Source organism: Gopherus flavomarginatus, chromosome 4 (assembly GCF_025201925.1).
Source record: "Gopherus flavomarginatus isolate rGopFla2 chromosome 4, rGopFla2.mat.asm, whole genome shotgun sequence".
In the NCBI taxonomy this organism is placed as follows: Eukaryota; Metazoa; Chordata; order Testudines; family Testudinidae; genus Gopherus; species Gopherus flavomarginatus.
Window position 1 is genome coordinate 96,452,954 of NC_066620.1, and position 25,306 is coordinate 96,478,259.

At 42.4% G+C, this 25,306-nt stretch overlaps 1 protein-coding gene across 3 annotated transcripts in view; it reads right to left on the reverse strand.

Moving 5' to 3' along the window:
* The window catches only part of TULP4 (TUB like protein 4), a 298,059-nt gene that overhangs the window by 193,841 nt on the left and 78,912 nt on the right, over positions 1 to 25,306 (reverse strand). The gene's annotated exons all lie outside the window — the stretch shown is intronic.

A 25,306-nucleotide genomic window follows, 5' to 3' on the forward strand; every position in this document is an offset into this window, starting at 1 on the left:
TCCCCCATGTGCTACCACCTTTTGGAAACTTGTTTGGGTGGTGACGATATGTCAGTCTGAACCTCACTCCTCACCATGCATCCAAAATATCTATTATGCATCAGGGTTGAATGCAAATCAGTGGTCTTCAACTGAATTTTACACAGTTATAGCCTTGATATAAAACTCTCTTACCTTTCTGCATTCTTGACTTAGGGCATGGCTACACTTGCAGATGTAAAGCACTGTGAGTTAAACCTACCTTCGTAGGGCGCAGTAGGGAAAGCGCTGCAGTCTGTCCATACTGACAGTTTCAAGCGCACTGGCATGGCCATATTTGTGGCACTTGCAGTGGCATTAGGAGCGGTGCATTATGGGCAGCTATCCCAGCATGCAAATGACTGCAATATGCTTTTCAAAGAGTGGGGATGGGGTGGAGAGTGACAGGGAGTGTGCTGTGTGTATGTGGGTGGAGAGAAAGTGGGTTTTTGGGGTGCTGAGAGTGTCAGCCCGGTGTCTTGTAAGTTCAGACAGCAGCAGACTCCCCCCCACACACACACACACACAAAGCAAACAGTAAATATTTGCTTTTTCTCGCAGCTTCTCCAAAACAGAGCTTTGAAAGGGCATTTCCTGCAACCAATTTCACAATGACAAGAGTGGCCACTTGACTTAAAGGGATTATAGGATGTTTCCAGAAGCTGATCAAAGCGCAGTAACGCAACACCTCGTTCACACTGGCACCGCAGCGCTCCAGCAGGGGTGCCGCAAACGTTATTCCACTCGCCAAGGTGGAGTACCAGCAGCACTGTAGCTACAGAGTCAGAGCGCTCTACATGCCTTGCCAGTGTGGACAGGGAGTGAGCTGGGGCACCCGGGGCTGCTTTATTGCACTGTAACTCGCAAGTGTAGCCAAGGCCTTGGGCAGTGTCTACACTTCCACTTTCAGTGCTAAAACTTGTGTCATTCAGGGATGTGAAAAAACACACCTCTGCACGACAAAAGATTTAGCACTGAAAAACACAAGTATAGACAGCGCTTTGATAAAGCAACCACTGCTCATTCAGGGTGGGTTGTTCTTTGTTTGTTTGTTTTTTAATCGCTGGAAAAGCTCTCCCTCGGCAATAAAGTGGGTCTACACTGCCCATGTCACAGCACTGCCGCGATGTAACGTGGGTAGTGTAGACATACCCTTAGCAACTCTCTTCTCATTACAGTACTTAAAAACTACAGACAGGATCCAGGAACTGGCTCCATGCAGGCAGTCCCTTGTCTCCTCCTGCATGAAGTCAAATGTGGGATCTGGGCCTAACAGTCTCCTCATGAATGCAGCTCTAACACCATCATATGGCCCTAACTCTACACTTCATTGCCATCCTATATCTTCTGTATTCTCAGTTATTTGAAATTTAACATAAAAAATAGAGGGGGGAGGGGGAAATCAACAGGCTGCTGGTTCCTATCGTTCCAGTAATTAAGTTTCATATGTGAAATGGACACGGTCAGATTTGATTTAATGGTTCCAATTATGCAAAAACTTCACTTAGAATATCTTTTCAAAAAAAGAAAGCTATCTACAGTGTAAAAGTAGCAATATTATGTAGATACTATTTGAATCTCTGTAATAAACTCCTTGCTATATGCCAGCTTGGCATTTATTGATATTTTGCTAGAGACTTTAAAGATAGTGATCCTTATCTTTAGATGACCTAACACTGTCCATTATAAAAGAGTCCTACAAGCTTTTGGGTTTTTTGAGAAACTCTTTTTTTTGAGAAAACTCTCTTTTTTGAGAAAACTTTTTGCAAACTCCTTTTTGCAGAAGGGAGTGTTGCTAACACTCTTGCTACTGTGTCAAATGTCATGATTTCAGGCCAGTTTTGGGGGGCTCTCACAAAAAAACAACACAGGCAGATCAGGACATTTGCACTACACAAGGCAAGAGTCCTATAGAAAAAATAGTATGTAGCCATGTAATTAAAGATCGCATCATAATGCACTCGCACAACAGGAATGAATTAAAGTTGCACAGGTGAGGTTAGCTCTAGCGTCTCCTAACTTTTAAGTGCTTCACTTTGCAACCTTACTATTCTTTTAACATAGATACTATGTGTGCAACACACACACAATGTTAAAACATGTGCAGTGTAATAGTTAAGTGCCAACTCCATTTAAAGTCAACTTCAGTGTTTCCACTGACTTCAGTGAAAAGCTGAACTGGGCACTAAAGCCTCATTGCTGGCAAAGTATTTATTACACAGCCCCCCGAGGCAAAAATGCAGTATGAGTATAGGATCAAAAGTATCTGTGACATATGTTTAATAATAATCTTCTTACTCTGAAATATGACCGAAGCTTTTCTTTTTCTAAACAATAAGCCAAAAAAAAATCCTAGAAAAACGGCAGTTCAGTCCAACATTACCCCTTAGTCATGCAACCTTTACACTCATTAATATTTTTCACTAATGAACTGTCCATGGGAAAACATGATACAAGATTGCAGTAAGAAGACGACTCCTGATTATCTGAAAATAAAGAAATAAACAAATGAAAGAAAAAATTGCCAATATCTGAAGAGAATCATTTTTATGGGCATGCATCTTATTACATTCTGGTATTTATTATAAAGTTTAAAACAGGACTGGGCCAAATTCTGGTCCCACTGAAATCAGAAGGCATTTTGTCGTTGACTTCAGTGGGACCAAGATTTGATCCAATATCCTTAATTCATATATTTGCCACTTAGAGCATGTCTATAGAGTTCCAGGATTACTTAAACTGTAACAAACAAACCAGCCAACCAACCAATCACAGGTGATCTGGGTGAGGCAATCACATTTATACTCTATTCTGATTGAAAGAGCTCAGCCCCACACACTTAACTTTAAGATGGCATTGTTTGGGTTTTAATGGCCACAATTTTCAAACTTAGGCAGGGCTGCATGCATTTCCACAGCCCAGTTCAAAGTTCACACATCAGGGATGGCCCTACAATTGCTGCTCTTGGTCCTCAGAGGCTGGTGTGTTCTCAGCTCTGTGGGGAGCCCGGCAATCTCTCTGCTGCCCCTTAGTTTTCCCTTTGCTAGAGTCAAATGAGGAAGGAACATCTAAAGAGGAGGTGGCAGCAGCAAGTCATGGAACCTGTGGCCAGCAGAGGCAGAAGGGGAGGGGCCCAGTACTGGCCCCAGGCTCCCACAGCCTCCTGTAATGCACTGCAGTACACCCTCCAGTACCATAACAGCCCCAAGAGCCCTCCATCACCAGGCACCACCCCAAAATTTCATCATCCTCAGACACTCTCCAGCAACCACAGCTGCCAAGTTTTCTTCAGTCCTACATCCTATCCTCACCGCTGCTTGGGAGGGGCTGGGGGAGGAAATCAGCGACTCTCCTCTCTTCCATGACAAATATCACACTGGCAGTTACACAAAGCTTTGCCATTAAGCACCTAAATAAGTGACCTGATTTTCAGAGGTGCTGCTGAGCAGCCCCAGCTCTGACTGCCTTCAGTGGAGTTACTCGAGATTTTCACCATCCACGTGCAAAATTTGGCCAGCCCTCTCAGCACCTCACTCGCCAGGCTTGCGGGAGTTGGCAGTGCCATGGAGGCAGTACTCCCCACTCCCCAATTCAACAGCCACCCATCTGGCTGATTAAGAATCAGTGTTGATAGGCTCTGAAGTGCATGCCATCCATTCAACCAAGGCTAGAATAAAAGAAAAAGCAAAGCAAAAATACAAACAATCGGTAAGGAGGACTAACTGGCGAGAGATATTGTAAAGCGAACTCAAAATTTAATTGCTTGGTTTTATGCTATTAAAATGAATAACAATGGTGCCACCCCACAGGCAGCCTGTAACTCAAGTTTAAGTAGAGTGAGCACGAATGAAATAGATTTTCATTTGTAATCCAAATAAATGAAATCCAACCATTGCTTGGATTTAATTTTCATTACGTATTGTGTTTTGGAAAACTTATCTTAAAACTAGAAACATCAGAGTCTACAGCATCCGTGCTAGTCTGTGGACATTCTATTCCTAGACCAAGTTAATATGTTCTTTGAACAGCCAGAAAACGAGACTGACTGGCTGCCATAGAAGCAAACAAACAGTTTTAAAAGCAGAAGTGCCAAGATCATTATTGAGGAGTTCAAAGTTACCCCCTCCCTCCTTTCGACATACCAGTTTTGGACAATATGTACTCCAAGCTCTAAAACACTAGTTATGACTAAAAAGAACCCCATGCCTCTGTGCACATTTGCAATATAGGTGATCAGGAATAGTCAACATGGATTCACCAAGGGCAAGTCATGCCTAACCAACCTGATTACCTTCTATGATGAGATAACTGGCTCTGTAGATATGGGGAAAAGCAGTGGACGGGCTATACCTTGACTTTAGCAAAGCTTTTGATACAGTCTCCCACAGTATTTTTGACAGCAAGTTAAAGGAGTATGGATTGGATGAATGCACTATAATGTGGATAGAAAGCTGGCTAGATCGTCAGGCTCAACGCATAGTGATCAAACAGCTCGATGTCTAGTTGGCAGCCGGTATCCAGCAGAGTGCCCCGGGGTCGGTCCTGGGGCCAGTTTTGTTCAACATCTTCATTAACGGTCTGGATGATAGGAGGGATTGCACAGCAAGTTTGCCGATGAAACTAAGCTGGGAGGAGTGGTAGATACACTGGAGGGTAGGGATAGGATACAGAGGGACCTAGACAAATTAGAGGATTAGGCCAAAAGAAATCTGATGAGGTTCAACACGGACAAGTGCAGAGTCCTCCACTTAGAACTGAAGAATCCCATGCACTGCTACAGGTTGGGGACTGACTGGCTAAGCATCAGTTCTGCAGAAAAGTACCTGCGGATTACAGTGGATGAGAAGCTGGATATGAGTCAATAGTGTGCCCTTGTTGCCAAGAAGTCTAATGGCATATTGGGCTGCATTAGTATGAGCATTGCCAACAGATCAAAGGAAGTGATTATTCCCCTCTATTCAGCACCCGTGAGGCCACATCTGGAGTACTGTGTCCAATTTTGGGACCCCCCCCCAGCAGAAAGGATGTGAACAAATTGGAGAGAGTCCAGCAGAGGGCAGCAAAAATGATTAGGGGCCTGGGGCACATGACTTATGAGGAGAGGCTGAGGGAACCGGGCTTGTTTAATCTGCAGAAGAGAAGAGTGAGGGGAGATTTGATAGCAGCCTTCAACTACCTGAAGAGGGTTTCCAAAGAGGATGGAGCTAGGCTGTTTTCAGTGGTGGCAGATGTCAGAACAAGGAGCAATGACCTCAAGTTGCAGTGGGGGAGGTTTAGGTAGGATATTAGGAAAAACTGTTTCACTAGGAGAGTGGTGAAGCACTGGAATGGGTTACTGTAACGAGGCGGCCTCTGGCAGGACAAAACTGAGAATATCAATTCAGGAGAAATTGCTTAGAGCAAGGCAGTCACAGCCCACGGTTGGGTGTCCTTTATTACTAAGGCACACCAAACCAGCCAAACAGAGAGTATTTTGGTTTCACGCCACCAGCTAGCCAAAAGTCATACAAGCAATTCCCTCAGACACTCCAGTTTCCAAGTATCACCACCAGTGCCACTCCTTATGGGGATGAATGGTTACGAAAACCAATACCCTAGTAAAAGAAAATAGATTCTGCTGATCCCAAAGGACCAAACCCCACCCATGAAAACATACCAGTTAGATTTTACCCACAAATCACGCTGTTGCCAATCCTTTAGAATCTAAAATCTAAAGGTTTATTCATAAAAAGAAATATAGATGAGAGTTGAAATTGGTTAAATGGAATCAATTACATACAGTAATGGCAAAATTCTTGGTTAAGGCTTGTAGCAGTGATGGAATAAACTGCAGGTTCAAATCAAATCTCTGGAGTACATCCACAGCTTGGATGGGTCATTCAGTCTCTTGTTCAGAGCTTCAGTGTAGCTAAGTTCCTCCAGAGGTAAGAAGCAGGACTAAAAACAAAATGGAGATGATGCAGCTGCCTTTTACAGTCCTTTTGCCATGTGACTTGTGCTTCCTTTGTCCTGAACACAAGCTACCCAGCACATGGTATGGAAAAACCTTAGAGTTCTGTTCATAGGCATGTCCCAGCATGCCTTGCTGAGTCAAAGGCATATCTGCTTTCTCTCCATGGGTCAATTGTATAGCTGATGGTCCTTAATGGGCCATCAAGCAGGCTAGGAGTGCTGATGCCAAATTGTCTGGGGTGTCATCCAGAAGCACAGCACAAGTTTGAAATACAGACAGTAAAGAGTCAATACTTATAACTTTAAATACAAAAACGATACATGCATACAGACAGCACAATCATAACCAGCAAATTATAACCTTTTCATAGACACCCTACGTGACCTCCTTTATAAGAGATTTGGTATCACTATAGGACCTTGGTTGCAACAATGATCTATATGGTCACAGTTCATGTCAATAATGTCACAGTTACCTAGGGAGGTGGTGGAATCTCCATCCTTAGAGGTTTTTAAGGCCCAGCTTGACAAAGTCCTGGCTGGGATGATTTAGTTGAGGTTGGCCCTGCTTTGAACAGGGGGTTGGACTAGATTACCTCCTGAGGTCTCTTCCAGTCCTAATCTTCTATAATTCTATGATTCCATGACCATCCAGCCTTTTTCTTTTTAAAAATGCTACCTGAATAAGTTAATATTCTGGGAACCATTGGACATCCAAATCAATTCTTGAATTTCATTCATTTTAAAAAGGTACAAGGCTCGGAACACATTCAGTGGCTTGCCTTTAAAATTTCTGGCTCTCCACAATACATACTCAAGCAGAAGCATGACAGCTTGCATAGAGGTGCTTTTGCATATTAAAGATTCAATTCAGGTGCATTTGGTAGGCAACTCAGTGATCACATCAAACTATATTTTAACCTCCCTTTCCCCAAAAAGGAAACGTAGACATAACTGGTTTATTGCAATTGCTGTGGTCTTTCATAAAATGAAAAAGCAGCAGATTGACATTAACACTAAATGTTGATTGCAGGATATCAACATTAGAATGAGAGAGGTGGGGTACAAATTATCTAAGCACAGGACTAGAAATCAGCAGCTCCAGAGTTCTAATGACTCCTTCTATGGCGTTGGCTAAGTTTCTATCTCTAGTAATCTTCCCTAGGCTAATAGTTTTAGATGTAAACAGTGTAACAACTGAACATTTATTTAGTAATTCATCCGACATATCCTAACAGACTTCACAATTTTCACAGAAACCAGGTTTTCAAACTGCAGACCAGGTTCACTACATCCATCGCTAAAAGGAAGCTGCTATTTAGCAGCTTACACCATTACACAACAAGCAGAGTATAGCTCTTCCAGTCCAAACTGCAGAAGGGCAGAATGCTTTTGCTAATCATATTAGCCTAACACAGGTTATTGGGTTCAATACAAGGGTAAATAGGTGGAATTTAATGGTGTATAATATACCAGAGGTCAGACTAGAGGATTTAAAGGTCCCTTCTGACTTTAAGTTCTAAGAATCTATGAGAATGTAATTTCCTAAACTGAAATGTGGATACGGACTCTGGGATTGAACATTATTTCTCTCACTTTGTTCATGCTGACACCGTGTACATAGCTCATCAACTATATAAGGAAACAGGATCACATTCGTAGCAATGTAAGCACTGTGGGTTTCAAACATGAGCTATTATAATGACCATGTCACCTGGCCTGCTGACTAGTCTTGTAACTTCTAGTTGTTCTTTCTAAATTCTATATAAATCACCTTGAAGCTGGAGTCAGGTGTTAGGTCTTCATCACGAAGGGCAAGATGGAAATCTTGAACACTGTTTAAATACATATATATCCCTAAAGTTTCTCTTTCTATTGCTGGAGCAGTCTTCAAATTACACTCCTAAGAATGCTGGCAGAATTACACAGCACTGGGCTGGCAAAGGGTTTCTGAGAAAACTGAAATAGCCTAACATGAACATTAGCCAGAAAGCAGCTTGGCCTCTTGACAAGATGCTACCATAACTTTCAGCCACTAACCAAAAAACTAAAACAAAATGTTGAAACAATAGAACAGAGCCTTCAGTGGCCAAGGAAAATGTGACTGTTAAAGGTGTCTTGGGGGGAAAAGGAAGAACTGCTTTCACAAGCAAATTAAAAGAAAATAAAGCTTTTAAAACAGATCACAATGAAACTAGATTCTGGCTGAGAGGCCTTGGCTACACTGGTGCTTTACAGCGCTGCAATGTTCTCACTCTGGGGTGTGAAAAATACACCCCCGAGCGCTGCAAGATACAGCGCTGTAAAGCGCCAGTGTAAACAGTGCCCCAGCGCTAAGAGCGCGTCTCCCAGCGCTGCAAGCTAATCCCCATGAGGAGGTGGAGAATGTGCAGCGCTGGGAGAGCTCTCTCCCAGCGCTGGCGCTGCGACCACACTCACACTTCAAAGCGCTGCCGCCGCAGCGCTCCCACGGCAGTGCTTTGGAGTTTCGAGTGTAGCCAAGCCCTGAGAAAGCAGCACTCCAGACCCATTCACTCACTACTGGGAATTCCTGAAAGGCATAGTTTAAAAAATAAATAAATAAATAAAATTAAAAAAAAAAGACTCCACTCCCCGCCTGCCCCAGGCACTTTCTTCAACATTGATTTAAGTACCTCCATGGAGAAAGTTCTCACTTGATATTCCCACTCTTTGCCCCATTTCTCTTTTGTCACCAACTTTTCCTGTCATCTCTACCTTCTACTTTGTCATCCTCATTTTGTTTCCTTTTCTTCAACACCACCATACTGAACTAAGACTACACTTTTGGGGGATCCTTCTACCATTGCACTGCCACTGGTGTGGCTCCACACAGGGACAGTCAGGATTCTGGTCCTCACCTAGCAAAATACTTAAGGCTTTAGGCTTTGTCTATGCTAGTACTTTCATTGGCAAAACTTCTGTCAGTCAGGGATGTGGACAGCACTATGTCGGCAAGAGAGCGTCTCTCGCCGACATAGCTACTACTCATTGGGGGTTGTTTAATTATGCCGATGGGAGAGCTCTCTCGCACTGGCATAGAGCAGCTACACAGGAGACCTTACAGGGGAAAGCTGCAGCGGTACAGCTGTGCCGCTATAATATCCATAGTGTAGACATAGCCTCAGTCCCGCTAATTTCCTAAGCAAAGTTTCTTCTGCTAATAACATGCGTCACCAGACAATAAGAAACTGTTGAATTTTTTTAAATAAGCATGTTCGTTTAGGTTCCGTGTAAACATCTCCTTTGTGATTGGTTCTTTGTAAAATTCTGAAGCCACCTCCTATATGGAGTTCCTTTAAACAAATATAACTACAATAGGACTGGGAATTGTTATTGAGACACAGGGGGTAATATTCACGTAGCTTTATAAAGACCAGTTTCAATGCTGTGAATATTTTTAAATCTGCTTTTATTTAGAAATACCCACAAGATCTCGATTTCTTGTATGTGAACATTACAGCATTCATTCTTATTATTAGTGAAATCAACAAATAAAAATAAATGGTAAGCAAGTTCCTGGTATTTGAAAGCTACATTTGCTTTCCTTCATTTGCAGGTCCGGCTCTAACATTTTTGCCGCCTCAAGCCAAAAAAAAAAAAAAAAAAAAAAGAGCGCTGCCCCGCCATAACACCCCCCCCGTGCCACATCACACTGTTCAAGTCCCTGCCCCTCCGCGCATCACACCGCCCAAGCCTCCGCCCCTTCAAGCACCACATCGCTGATCCCCGCCCCCGAGCACCGCGCCACCCAAGCCCCCCACCCCTCCCGAGCAACACATCGCCCAAGCCCCCCGCCCACTGAGCACCACACCGCACCGCTCAAGTCCCCGCCCCCCCCAAGCACAATACCACCCAACCCCCACATCTCCCCCCGTGCCATCCGGCCGAACCAAAAACAAACAAACCCCAAGCGCCACCCCGCCCCAAGCACGTGCTTGGTCGGCTGGTGTCTGGAGCGGGCCCTGTTCATTTGCATAGCAGTTTAGAGCTCTCTTCCACTTTCACGCTACAGTCCATAAATTTTGCTCCTTCACAACAGCCATATTTTATATATAGATATAGATATATAAAGAAAGGAGAAAAGGCAGTTTTACTGTCCTTCACAACTCCCTCCTCCCTTTTAAGTTCAAAATAGCTCAATTAAAAAAAAAACTTGTTTCAAGTTTGTTCTATAGAAATTAAATTTATTTTACCATCATATGGTAAGATGGAAGAAGAATTTTATCTGGACTGCAGACGAATTTGAAGATGTCAGTTTTAGCTATATGAAAAAATTTCAATATGAAAAACAAGATTTCATATTCTGAAAAGTAATAACTTCTGTATCAAAGCAAAGATGCAGTTTAAATGTTATTAATCTGCACTACCACAGAAATCTGATATGTTATGTAAAACCATGCCATACAGAGACTCAGGTACAATATGTTTGATGATGCTCATGTTGGCCATAATAGGATTAAAAAAAGGTACCATTTTAAATGTCTTCTAAACACAACATTTTAACTTAGAACCGTCACTCCTGCACATACAGAAATAGAAAGTGAGTGTCAGAAGTTACAATAAACCACTGGAGCACAATTCAAAGATTATAACATGAAAAGAAAAAAATGCATCTCAGACTCAGACTTTAACGTCAGAAGGGACCATTATGATCATCTAGTCTGACCTCCTGCACAACGCAGGCCACAGAATCTCACCCATCCACTTCTAAAACAAACCCCTAATCTATGTCTGAGTTATTAAAGTCCTCAAATTGTGGTTTGAAGACCTCAAGCTGCAGAGAATCCTCCAACAAGTGACTCGTGCCTCAAGCTGCAGAGGAAAGCGAAAAACCTCCAGGGCCTCTGCCAATCTGCCCTGGAGGAAAATTCCTTCCCGACCCCAAATATGGAGATCAGTTAAACTCTGAGCATGTGGGCAAGACTCACCAGCCAGCACCCAGGAAAGAATTCTCTGTAGTAACTCAGATCCCATCTCATCTCACATCCCATCACAGACCACTGGGCATACTTACCTGCTGATAATCAAAGATCAACTGCCAAATTAATTGCCAAAATAAGGCTATCCCATCATACCATCCCCTTCATAAACTTATCAAGCTTAGTCTTGAACCCAGATATGTCTTTTGCACCCACTACTCCCCTTGGAAGGCTGTTCCAGAACTTCCCTCTTCTAATGGTTAGAAACCTTCGTCTAATTTCAAGTCTAAACTTCCTAGTGTCCAGTTTATATCCATTTGTTCTTGTGTCCACATTGGTACTAAGCTTAAATAATTCCTCTCCCTCTCTAATATTTATCCCTCTGATATATTTATAAAAAGAGCAATCATATCCACCCTCATCCTTCTTTTGGTTAGGCTAAATAAGCCAAGCTCTTTGAGTCTCCTTTCATAAGACAGGTTTTCCATTCCTCAGATCATCCTAGTAGCCCGTCTCTGTACCTGTTCCAGTTTGAATTCATCCTTCTTAAACATGGGAGACCAGAAATGCACACGGTATTCCAGATGAGGTCTCACCAGTGCCTTGTATAACAGTACTAACACCTCCTTATCTTTGTTGGAAATACCTTGCCTGACGCATCCTAAAACTGCATTAGCTTTTTTAACAGCCACATCACATTGGCGGCTCATAGTCATCCTGTGATCAACCAGTACTCTGAGGTCCTTCTCCTCTTGCTACTTCCAACTGATGTGTCCCCAGTTTATAACTAAAATTCTTGTTATTAACCCCTAAATGCATGACCTTGCACTTTTCACTATTAAATTTCATCCTATTACTATTACTCCAGTTTACAAGGTTATCCAGTTCTTCCTTTATGATATCCCGGTCCTTCTCTGTGTTAGCAATATCTCCCAGCTTTGTGTCATCCGCAAACTTTATTAGCACATTCCTGCTTTTTGTGCCAAGGTCAGTAATAAAAAGGTTAATAAGATTGGTCCCAAAACTGATCCCTGCGGAACTCCACTAGTAACCTCCTTCCAGCCTGACAGTTCACCTTTCAGTACGACCCGTTGTAGTCTCCCCTTTAACCAGTTCCTTATTCAACTTTCAATTTTCATATTGATCCTCATCTTTTCCAATTTAACTAATAATTCCCCATGTGGAACCGTGTCAAATGTCTTACTGAAATCGAGGTAAATTAGATCCACTGCGTTTCCTTTGCCTAAAATATCTGTTCTTCTCAAAGAAGGAGATCAGGTTGGTTTGGCACGATCTACCTTTTGTAAAACCATGTTGTATTTTGTCCCAATTACCATTGACCTCAATGTCCTTAACTACTTTCTCCTTCAAAAATTTTTCCAAGACCTTACATACTACAGATGTCAAACTAACAGGCCTATAGTTACTCGGATCATTTTTTTTTTCCCTTTCTTAAAAATAGGAACTATGTTAGCAATTCTCCAATGGTACGGTACAACTCTTGAGTTTACTGATTTATTAAAAATTCTTGCTAATGGGCTTGCAATTTCATGTGCCAGTTCCTTTAATATTCTTGGATGAAGATTATCTGGGCCCTCTGATTTTGTCCCATCTGTTAAGGAAATCACCACCAGCAGCAGCAATTATAGTGACACCATGAAAGTGATAGGAAACAATTCTAGCATCACTCATAGAGCAAAAGATAAAGATTTTTAAAACATCTGTTTCCCAACAAATACAAATGGAACAAGATAAAAGGAAATCACAGTGAGATTTGGACTGGGCCACAAAAATAAATCAGAGTGGATTAAGACCAGTGGTCTAAAACATAACAATTCTTAGCACATACATAGGACTTTTCATATTAAAAACACTGTACATACATTAACTAATTGGAACCACAAGATACTCTTACCCTTAGGGCATCATAATTCAGCTCTAGCTAGGCTGGTAATTGCAAATGCAAGTAACAGAATAAAGTTCAAAGAGCTAGACATGTAATTTCCTTCAACTGTTAAGTCTCTCTTCTTCCTTTCAACCCAAACCAAGGTCAGTCGTTCAGTTTATTCACCTCTTGGGTTATCCAATCTATCCAAATTGCATGGAAGTAGGATTTTCCTCCACTCTACTCCCTAAAGTGTTTTAATTCATCTATTCTTGAATGCTTCTAGCAATCACCATCCCTCAATAGAACATTCCATCTATATCACCTGTATCCCTCAGCAAGATACTATTCTGATCTCTCCAGTTCACAATTCGTACTGAAGGATGGATTTTTTCTGTTATTTCCTAATATGGATAATTCTAAATACGAATACTCTAAATGCCAGCAATATAAAAAGAGAGACAAGCTGGGTGAGGTAATGCCTTTTATTGGACCAACTTCTGTTTTGGTGAGAGAGAGAAGCTTTCAACTTACACTGAGCTCTTCTTCAGACCCGAAAAAAGCTTGTCTCTCTCATCAACAGAAAATGGTCCAATAAAAGATATTACCTCCCCCACCTTGTCTCTCTAATATCCTGGGACCAACATGGTTACAACAACACTGTATATAGCAATATAATAGTCATTTCAGTCTATTCACCCATACCAATGGATCTACAATTGACAGCTATACCAACAAAAAATCCAATCTAGTAGTGCTTTGTACAGATCTTTCAGCAGTTTTCCTGTTCCACTTTTATCCAAGAGATGACCTTTCTAAAAAAACTTAAGAACTGTATGAAGCATCATCAGCCCTAAGATCCATGTGGTAACTACCACCCAATACCTCTGCTCAAAACTGCCAGAAAAATCCCAGTAAAAAGGAATTGCCAGAAGACTCAAAATTTGCTCCTTTTATTCCCCATAATGATAAGATATATCAAGCAGAGTTAATGGGTAACCAATTTATGACCACTGATAAATGTGATGCCTATTTCGCAAACCCCAGACAAGTTCTTTGTGGTTTTCTACTTAGAGAATAAAAGAGTTTTGGGCAGAATGGACTGAAATCTGATTTTTGCAAACAAATTAACATTTTGATGCTGGATTAGCGTTTTCTTTACCAACACTGAGGCCAATAGGCCATAGCAGCCTGATGTTCATCCTTTTTAATCTAGGTTGTGGTATATGACAAAGATGGTCTTTGTCCTTGCCCGTTTGTCACAGCTTTAGAACCCCTGGCAGCTAGCACCCGACAGCATCAACGGCGTAAGGCTGGAAATAGCAAGTGCTGATGATGCTCTATTTCCCAGTCTGAAGCGTCCACTCCATACATTCTGGTTCAATGCTTTTGGATCCCTGGTGAGTTTTAAGATTGAACTACAAAAGTCAGATTACTCTCTGTGTTGTTATCTCAAGGTTGCATGAGAAAACATTTGATCACTGGAATTTCCACTGGGTCCCCATAAATCTAAAATACCTGGGGTATCCCACTAACAAACCAGATGTCAAAGACATTAAATCTCTTTTACGCAGAGTTCCTTCTGACGTGAAAAAGTGAAAAGTCTTTGCTCTCTCTCTCCGAGGTCATGTATTCTTAAAATAAATATTCTGTCAAATGTATTCCAATACCTAAATTCAACCCTTGTTTTCATCTCCCGTAAATATTGTACTGAAAATATCAAAATATTTGTACATCCTTCCAGAATCCATCATGATCAAATGTTCCTACAGCATATACACCAAAGAGCCTTATTTCCTCCTCCTCCAGCAGCTCTAGATAGAATGGCTTATGAAGACTCAAACTGGAGAAGACTAGGAAAAATTTAATTTAATTTTTGGATTATACAGAACAATTGGACTTCACATCTGATATGTCATAATGAGCTATAGAATTAGGGTGACTAGATGTTCCGATTTTATAGGGACAGTCCCGATATTCGGAGCTTTTTCATATATAGGCACCTATTACCTCCCACACACTGTCTCGATTTTTCACACTTGCTATCTGGTCACCCTATATAGAATGAATGATGCTTACAAATTATGAACTTCTGGATCCCCCTAACTTTCTTCAATTTATTTCTATTATTGTATCGCCCCAGGAGCCCCAGTCACGGCTAAGGACCCCATTGTGCTAGGTGCTGTACAGACACAGAACAAAAAAACCAGTCCCTGCTCCCAAAGATCTTACCATCTAAATATAAGACAAGAGACATATGGGAGAGTACAAAAAAACACTGACACAGTTTTATGGGTTCTGGCCCACCCACCCCCGGACCCTAAGTATTCTCCCTTATAGGGATCATTTTAATGTAAAGTTGCAGTGTAATCCTCATTTGGGCACAATCCCAAAAGATGAACTATTTTAGGTACTTACATGGCTCCAATACCATACTGAGTGCCTCATAATCTTGAACGTATTTGACATCACAACACCCCTGCAAGACAGTACTCCTGGGGAAATTCTGCACTAAAAAATTTTTAACCATTCTGCTGACAATATTTTCAAATTCTGCAACATTCTGTATATTTTATTTGTCAAAATACCACAACATAACCCGTTTCAATTATTTTTGGTCCTTTATTTCAAAATACCTGTCAGCACGTATGTCTGTAACAATACAGATAACAAAAAAAGATTCAGGAAATGTTTTTTGACAAACAGATTCCTTACTAGGCATATTAATACAGAACTCTGAATAATAATTTAAACTACAATATAGAACATCCTCCAAAGCACTGCAAAGGCTTGGGGGAGTGAGAGGTAATGGAAGAGCTGAAGGAGAGGGAAGTATTGCTGGGAAGGAGCCTAGGTGTGAACTTGGAGAGTTGTTGGGTATAGGTGGGAAAAATATGGAACAGGGGTTTTTTTGGAGGGGAGGGTGGGGGGGGGGATTGTTAGGGAGCATCCCCCATGTAGATCTTGGCTGACCCCTAGCCTCTCCCATTTAGGCAGGCACATCTGCCCCTGTCCTCAGGTATCCCTGCACTCCCATGTGTCCTTGCACCCCCATCCACATGTGTTCCTTACCCTCTCCCCACATCCTCATGTGGCCCTGCATTCCTCCCCTGGCTCCATGTGTCTCTGTGCCCCCACTCAGCCACTCCCTGTCCCTATGTGGCCCTGCAGCCCTTTCCCCATCACTATGTGGCCCTGCACCTCTCTCCCCACAATGACCCTGCACCTCCACTCCCATTCAGCCCCTGCCCCAGTCTGTCCTCCCACACTAGCCCTTATGAGCCCGTCTGACCTCTCAGCAGCCCCATAATCTCTGTCTCCCCTAGCCCCTGTCTCCTGACCTGACCTGACCTGACAGGTGCTGTGAAGAAGGCAAGCTCTCTCTCTTCCCTAGTTGGCCAGGAGCTGCTGCTCTGTTCTACTGCCACAGCACCCTCTGGTGGGCAAAAGGTGGAACTGCAGCAACTTTCCTGCAACTTTTTTCTGCACAAAAAATTAAAAATATGCACGGCTCACTGATTATGTGTGCGCGCAGTGGCACAGAATTCCCCCAGGAGTAAAGGTAGGGAAATGTTATCCCCATATTAGAGATGGGGAACGGAGGCAAAGAAAGGCTAGATGACTTGCCCAAGTTCACACAAGAACTCCTTAGCAGAGCAGGGAACTCAATCCAGGTCTCTCAGCTCCTAAATTAGTGCCCTAGCCATTGGGCAAACCTTCCTCTCATCTCTGCAGAGAGACCTCTGTGTTCATGAAGAACTCGATTAATTTAAACGAGGATCTGCCTGGTCTGCTCAGGTTGCAAGATTAGAATCTTAGTTTGTTTAGGTTTTCTTTTCAGGTACATATAAATCAGTGCAGAAACCATAATGTTTCATTTCCTCCTTGTAGACATGTAAATTCTCAACCGTACTGTTGCGTTAAAAGGCGGCATACAAAGATTTTGCTGAAAATGATGTTTAGTTGCAAGCTCCCAAAATTAGAGTTAAAAAAAAAAAGAACATAGCTGTTTAATACAATTAAACAGCTATGTTCCTTTTTTTAACCCTAATTAACTAATATAATTAGTGTTATGTGTTAACATTTGCGACAATCATTTATTCCCTCAGACCCTGAGGAATCTAAACTACAATTTCTCTGTCAGAGTGACAAGATATTACAGATATGTCTACACTGCACACTGCAATAAAAACCACAGCTGGCCCGTGCCAGCTGACTCATGCTTGCAGGGCTTGGGCTAAAGGGCTGTTTAATTGCTATGTAGATGTTCAGACTTGGCTTGGAGCCCAAGATCTAGGAACCTGCAAGGCAGGAGGGTCCCAAGCCTAAACATCTACCCTGCAATTAAACAGCTCTTTAGCTCAAGCCAAAATCAGCTGGCACGGGCCAGCTGCGGATGTCTAACTGCAATGTAGACATACCCAAAAAAGACATTACAATGACCGTAAGTATTCTATAGGCTGAAAGGTCCTTTCCACTCTCAACCTCTTGTCAACTCCTTCATATCTGTCTCAAACGCATATTTTTGGCTGAAATTCCTCATTCCAAAGTCCAAAGGTGAAAATTTCTTTTGAAAGTGTCAACTAAATTTTAAGTTATGCAAATGAGAACAAAAATATTCCTTTCTAAAAATTAAAAGGCTTTTTCAGCAATTTACTCAGAAAAAGGTTCATTTTTAAACTACCAACATCCCAAGGACTTAGTTGTCAAAGACACTTATCCTCTCCGACATATTTAAATAAATTTAGGTCACAAATAAAGCTGTAAAAACTTCATTTATATTAATGTTTTTTTATTTCTTGCGAATTTCCTCCATTTCCATTTCCTCGCAAAATTTTTGCTTGCAAGCTTTAGTACATTAAACTAACTCTTTATAGGCATCCTCAGCTACTTTTTACATCTTAATATCTCTTCCCACAGGATCTTCCTCACTAATTCCCTTCATTTCCTTACATTTGCTTTACTGAAGTCAAGAACCTTTGTACAGATACCTGCCATTTAACCCCTTTCTTATAAGGCTGTTAAGGAATGTTCAGTGTTCTCAAGGAGGATTTAAGTGAATTAAGTGATGTATAATAGACTCCAATTGAAAGGCTGACTCCAGCAGCCTTACTATGAGGTAATAGTGTTTTGTTCTTGAGTTGTCAAATGCAGAACGATCAAAGCTGGGAAAGTGAAGGACTCTGTATAACACCCATGGGTTCACCTCTTACACACTAGCTTTCTGTCATGGAGGCAGTAATAACAGCTGTTGCCAGAGGATAGATGGAAGTGTATTGAAATGATCATGAAACAATCTTGGCAAACGTATTATTTCTCTGGGAAGAAAAAAAAAATTCAAGAATCCCACGTGCCTGAACACTTTAGAAAAAATTAAACAATGAGCACAATTTTAAACAAACAAGTTACTCAGATTTGTACTCTATGAAAGGATTAAATGAGAATAACCAATAAAATTAAAATGATTTGCATAAATGCTATAGACACACTATAAGCAAAATTCTCCTGCTGTTCTGGACAATACCTTATTCCAATTAACTCCCTCAAAAATTCCAAAACCCAAGGAGGAGAATCAGACCTTCCAGCATATTGAAAAGCAAGTTCTGCTTCACCACAGAGCTTTAACGCCATTTAAAAAGTTCCTCTTATAATTCCAGGGTACAGGCTACTAGAATGTATTTTCCCTGGGACTGGTTATTTAGTTGATCTGCGTTGATCCGTAGCACTGGCATGTACCTCCTCCTACACAAAAGATCCAGTAATACTGGATCTGGAAAAGCAGAACTCCAATTACACTTCCTAATTTCATTGTTACTTCTCTTTCATAAAGACCCACACTTCCCAGCATTTATCACACCTGCACTCTTAGGAGGCATGGGATTTTGTCCCTACACTGTGCTCAAAACATTCTTTAGAATCATTTAAAAATATAAGAAACCCTTTATTTCACTTAGGCCCTGCGCACATGAGGAAAATGAATCACTGCTAACAATGGCTGTCAGCAAGGGGGCCCCTGTTACATTTCCAAAAGCATGAGCAAGGCTTGGTAGACTCATCTGCCTGCGGCTTCTCCTCCTGTATCCCCACCTGTGGGTTCCACTGAAGAAGTTAAATTTAGTCCCAAACTTCATTAGCTTCTCTGTGGACTCCCCATGGGGTTGGAGCAGGCACAGTGTGCACAGAGCTCTCAGCCCACAGCCTCCCACATCTTTGCCCATCTTCTTCTCTTGCATGGAGCTCTCGCACTGCAAAGAGCTTTCTGTAGAGTCCAGGGACAGGAATGGTGCCACAAGGCAGCTGACTGACCTTTCAACGGGGCCAAGAGGAGATATATATGCAGAGGGTCTCCTCCTCATGCACAACCAGGGATATGAGTGGGGCACTGGACTGGCAGATGCTTATTGCAATGGGAGGGTTCCAGGTGAAGCCAGTCTCAACTTTTGTCAGTTGTCACTCATCCTGTTGACTGAGACTCTACCAGTCACTATGGATCTCTCAGAAACAGAACATTCTGTGGAGTCTATTCAAATTTACCAACAAATGGGCCACTTCTTACAGTTTATTTTTCATACCATCACTAATGACAAGAGCAGACATCCCCTCCAAAGCAAACCTAGGGAAGAAACAATATTCAGAGGGATGGCAGCACGTTTTGTACTATCCAGACCAACATTCCTTAAGTGAGAATTTGTTTTTAATTGTTATGAATGCTAACACCTGAAGATACCAGAAGGAAAAACAGGTTAGTTCACTGACCATAATCTGAGCAAGTTGACAACAGCTTTCCTGCATCAGGATCTGTCAGTGATGTGACCTGAAAAAAGCATCCTCTAGGAAAGGAGACAAAAATATTTTCCTACAAGCCACTTCTACACCTTGGCCTGCCTATAAAAATTCACATCAGGCAAAACAAGCGAATGTCATAAGGAAATCAAAACTTTTGTAAGAACAAATATACCAAAAACAACTTCACAAAACAGTAATGCACCCAATTACCACTAGAGGGGAAAAAATTACATTTCATTGCAAAATTATTGAATTTACCTTTAAAAGCAGCAAAGAATCCTGTGGCACCTTATAGACTAACAGACGTTTTGGAGCATGAGCTTTCATGGGTGAATACCCACTTCGTCAGATGCATGTAGTGGAAATTTCCAGGGGCAGGTATATATATGCAGGCAAGCTAGAGATAATGAGGTAGTTCAATCAGGGAGGATGAGGCCCTGGTCTAGCAGTTGAGGTTTGAAAACCAAGGGAGGAGAAACTGGTTGTTCCTCTTTTGGAAATAACAATAATCCAAATGCTAGATAACGGTGCAAGAGTCAGTATTTTCTGAGATTCACTGCCAATGAATGAAGAGACTTCTGTGCATCCCAAAAATGAAGAAACACTGGAAATATTCACACGGACGGCATGGTAGGGATGAACATAACCTGTTCTCACTGATACATAATCCCAAAGAGCACGCTAGGATGCTCAGAATGCTCTACTCATGGCAATACAGCCGCGGTAAGGGAGGGAGAGTTGCAATAGGTTTGTTTGTTTTTTTAATTCTGGCCAAAAACTCCACTTCTCCCAAACACAAATAAATCAAATTACTAGGTTCTATATGTACCATCAACATCCCAAACTTAACTTGCACATATTTTATTATAATCACCATTTTCTGCATTTCCCAATGTGGTTTTGTCAGATTTTTATCAGACTTAGTTTGTAAGCTATTCAGGCCAGGAACTCTGTGTGCGTGTGCACGCGCATGTGTGCATGTGTGTGTGCATGTGTGTGTGTGTGTAACACCTTTTCAGCCCTTAAATACTTAATTTCCCATTCCGAGGATACTGTGAATGATGTCATTGTATCAGAGATTTAAAAATAGGAAGTGGGATAGAGAAGGAGGATTCATATTGGGGGCCATGTTCCATACTCCACTACTGATTCCTTGAGCAAGAATATCCTCCCCGCCCTTGGCTTTCTTTTAAAGAAAGAATATCAACACTGCCTAAAATCAGTGAAGATTGCAGATTCTAGTTCACCACAAACCAACATGCAAGATACCTCAGGTCAGAAGTTTCAACATATACTAACTTCCAATGTAAAACAAACATGTAAGGAAACTTAAAACATCAAGGAAATGTGTGGGCTTTTGCCTGCGTGAAGAGTTAAATGATTCTCCCTGTGATACTTTATTTTACTTCCCAATACATTTGTCCTTCTGCCTGTCATCTTTTCCCAGTTCATGTGTTATCCTTCTGGTTGCATTATGCTTTTCCTACCCCTGCTTTGCGACCACTACCAGCTAGACATCAACTAGAATTCTGACATTGGAAGTGCTTGCATGGATGGCCTCAAGGGGGGAGAATTCTAGGTTTAATTCTGTTAGTGCAAGCAGAGCCAACCAGAGATGAGAGGGGTGTGAGGAGGCAGGGAGCAACTGTTACATATATTCTTTTAGCCTTGTCTACTCTCATATTTTCCCTCTACACCTTGATAGTGGAAGACGTAAGTGTGCACACTGTGTTGGCAGCCACCAGCATTTTAACCACTGTGTGGCTGCTGCACTGTTGACACTAGCACATTCACCACAGCTGTCAGTCGTGGAGATGCACTGGCGGTAGCAATAGTGGACATTTTTAGAGAAAAACTGATATTTAGACAGAGCTTTTGAGATGCATAACCTTATGGACATTACCTTTGTCTTAGGCCATGTCTACACTAGTGAGCTTACAGCAGCACAGCTGTACTAACGCAGCTGCGCCGTTGTAAGATCGCTTCTGTAGCCGCTCTATGCTGACGGGACAGAGATCTCCCATTGATGCAAGTAAACCATGTCAACGAGCGGTGGTAGCTATGTCAGTGTGAGAATCTGACATAGCACTGTGCACACTACCACTTATGCGGGGAAACTTATGCCACTCAAGGGGGTGTTTTCTTGCCAACATAAGTAGCACTGTAGACATGGCCTCAGATGAGTCACATGCCATTGCCAATTAATTAGAACACTGCCTGCCTCAGCTTTAATTTTCACCCTTCTCTGTATGTCTGTTAGATTCTGTCCTATTTCTGTCTCTCTGTCCCCAAAAGCTGTGATCATTAGCCTTGCCTTTCAAGTCTCTTCTTTCCCTTCACAGTGCTCGTTGGGTTTCTTTCCTGCCTTGGTTTTTAACCTGCCTTCTCTCTTGCCTTGAGCAGAGGTGACCTCAACCACAATTCCTTCTACCACCGTGAGTCTCTGTCTTTCTGAGCCCTGACAGAAGCCATGTCAACACGCTGCCACTTTCAACTGTTTTACTTGATGCCCCATAGAGCTAACAAGTACCAGTGGGACAGTCCTGCAACCTTGAACAAAAGAGAATCTTAATTTAGAATTTCCTTGTTTTTGTTTGACTTAATATTGGTGGCTTATTGCAGGTTTTTTGTTTTAAACACAATTAGTAGCTCTACATTTTTTACTTTTAAAAGTCTTTCCTGATAGATTAAAAGATAACTGTGTTTTTAATATAACCTAAGACAATGCCATTTTGGATAAATATACATTTAGGCCCTACCTCAAAGTTGTTGTTTTTTTTTTAATCTGAGAAATTGCAGTGTTTTCCTCTGAGAAACTCTGTGTTGAATAAATATTTAATTTCCCCAGTGGACAAAGGCTCCCTAAGGACTGTTTCAGACTTTTGGGGAAATATATATCGCACGGTGTTAGGCTTTTTAAAAATGCCCAATTAAGTCATCACGCTGAAGCAAGAACATTTTAGGAATATAAAGCTGCAGTTGTGAGCAGAAAAAATGTTGAAGGGCAAAGACAGAAAATGAGCAGGCCAAACCCACAGATCCACTTCTAGAATACAGATCTCCTGGAACAGAGCCACTCCATACCTAATGCCTCAGACCATGGATCAATTGAGGCCTTCTGAGTTTTTCTGCAGTATGTCATCACTGGGGAACAAGATGGAAATCTTGTTTGTATGAAACCATTGGCAAGCAATGGGAAAGAATCTGGAAAGCCAAAAAGTAAAACTGAACTACTGGTGAGAACTATATGGGATTTGCAGCTTGTGTAGTTAAGGCTCGCCAGATCATAGACATAAAAACAGAGATAGGCAGAGAACCATTTGAAGTTTAAGACTGTGAAGGTTCTGAGCAATATTGGCAGGTGATGAGAAACCAGATCTGAGTATACAGAACACTCTTCTCTCTCATTCTGGAAATTAACAATGAAAAAGGGTAAAATTTCTGTTCAATGCTGTTAAAAAAATTTCCTTACAGAAGATACTAGGAAGGTCAACAACACAGAAATTCTAAACATGTGAGGTGGGAGGGTTCCAGAGCTCAGGCTTCAGCAGGAGCCCAGAATTCTACACATCAATGAAACAGCCTTGCAGCCCAAGTTGGCTGGCATGGGCCAGCTGCAGGTTTTTCTCTGCTGTGTAGACACACCCCAAATGACAAAGCCATGGTACTTGTGTTGGCAGTCTCCATGCATGTTTACACAAACACTGGCACATACCATCTACATAGATGAAGCTGAAGGCACAGTAGTGGAGCAACGTGGGGGAGTTTTTATTGCTACTAGTGCCCCTCTGCTTAGCCACAGAACACTCTCTCCAGGACAATCAATCTGGCACCATTCAGGAACAGATAAGGGAAGGAAAAAGTAAAGTGGATGCAAATTAGAACAATTCACATTGTGAAAGAGGTTGGGGGGGAGGGGAGAGAGAAAGGGAATGTTACTTTAGGCCCAGGGAAAAACTTACAGTACTAAGGAGATTTTTTTTTAAATAAAACCACAATTAAACAAAGACTTAAATAGGCCAAGTGGAAAAAACAATAGTAAGAAACCCATTAAATGGCAACTATGCAAGCAGAAACCAAAAGTTGGTTGCCAGATGGTACAATCAAACAGCAGCATAATGTTCACTGAAACTAATATACGTTTGTTTTGGAAGTTCAGAGCTAGGAGTGTGGGTGGATCCCATAAGAAATGCCAAAGTGTGCATTGTGCAGGCTTCTCACTTCCCTCCCTTCTGCTAAATAATTTAACCTGTTTCTGGACCTAACTAGACACAGGTGAAAGAATTAGGCTCAGATTATAAACCAGAACATATCATCATTCAATTGAAATCAGCGTAATAGCCTGAGCCCATTTGGGGAGAAGTTTCCTATTAAAAGAGAGTGTTCTGAGTGAGCATTTGCACTCACCTTGGCCATGTCTACATCTAAAATTTTGCAGCGCTGGTTGTTACAGCTGTATTAGTACAGCTGTATAGGGCCAGCGCTGCAGAGTGGCCACACTTACAGCAACCAGCGCTGCAAGTGGTGTTAGATGTGGCCACACTGCAGCGCTGTTGGGGAGCTTCAAGGGGGGTTCGGGGAACGCGAGAGCAAACCGGGAAAGGAGACCAGCTTCGCCGCGGTTTGCTCTCGCGTTCCCCGAACCACCCTGCAAACCGCAGGGAAGGAGACCTGCTTGTTCGGGGAACGAGAGAGCAAACCGGGAAAGGAGACCAGCTTCGCCGCGGTTTGCTCTCGCGTTCCCCGAACCACCCAGCAAACCTCAGGGAAGGAGACCTGCTTGTTCGGGGGTTCGGGGAACGAGAGAGCAAACCGGGAAAGGAGACCAGCTTCGCCGCTGTTTGCTCTCGCGTTCCCCGAACCACCCTGCAAACCGCAGGGAAGGAGACCTGCTTGCTCGGGGGTTCGGGGAACGAGAGAGCAAACCGGGAAAGGAGACCAGCTTCGCCGCGGTTTGCTCTCGCGTTCCCCGAACCATCCTGCAAACCGCAGGGAAGGAGACCTGCTTGTTCGGGGGTTCGGGGAACGAGAGAGCAAACCGCGGCGAAGCTGGTCTCCTTTCCCGGTTTGCTCTCGCGTTCCCCGAACCACCCTGCAAACCGCAGGGAAGGAGACCTGCTTGCTCGGGGTTCGGGGAACGCGAGAGCAAACCGGGGAAGGAGACCAGCTTGATTACCAGAGGCTTCCTCAGGTATGCTGGGATACCTGCTTATTCCACGGAGGTCAAGAAAAGCGCTGGTAAGTGTCTATACTTGATTACCAGCGCTGGATCACCAGCGCTGGATCCTCTACACCCGAGACAAAACGGGAGTACGACCAGCGCTGCAAACAGGGAGTTGCAGCGCTGGTGGTGCCCTGCAGATGTGTACACCTCCTAAGTTGCAGCGCTGTAACTCCCTCACCAGCGCTGCAACTTTCTGATGTAGACAAGCCCCTTGACTTTTCCAATAGGAACCTGGCAGACATAAAAGGCTTTTCTGAAAAGGAAAGACAAGAAGCGAGGTTGGGAAAATAATGAAATCTCTATAGGATGGGTCTTTTTAAAAAAATCCAACCAAACAAAAAAACAAAAAAAACAAATCACCACCACAATCTTAGGCCCCAATTCAGCAAAGTATTTAAGTAAATGGGAATTAATCACATTCTTAAGTGCCATCCAGAATTGGGTCCTAAGGCCTTGATCTCACAGTCTGAGTTCTGGAAGTCTCCAATTCTGCCATTGTTC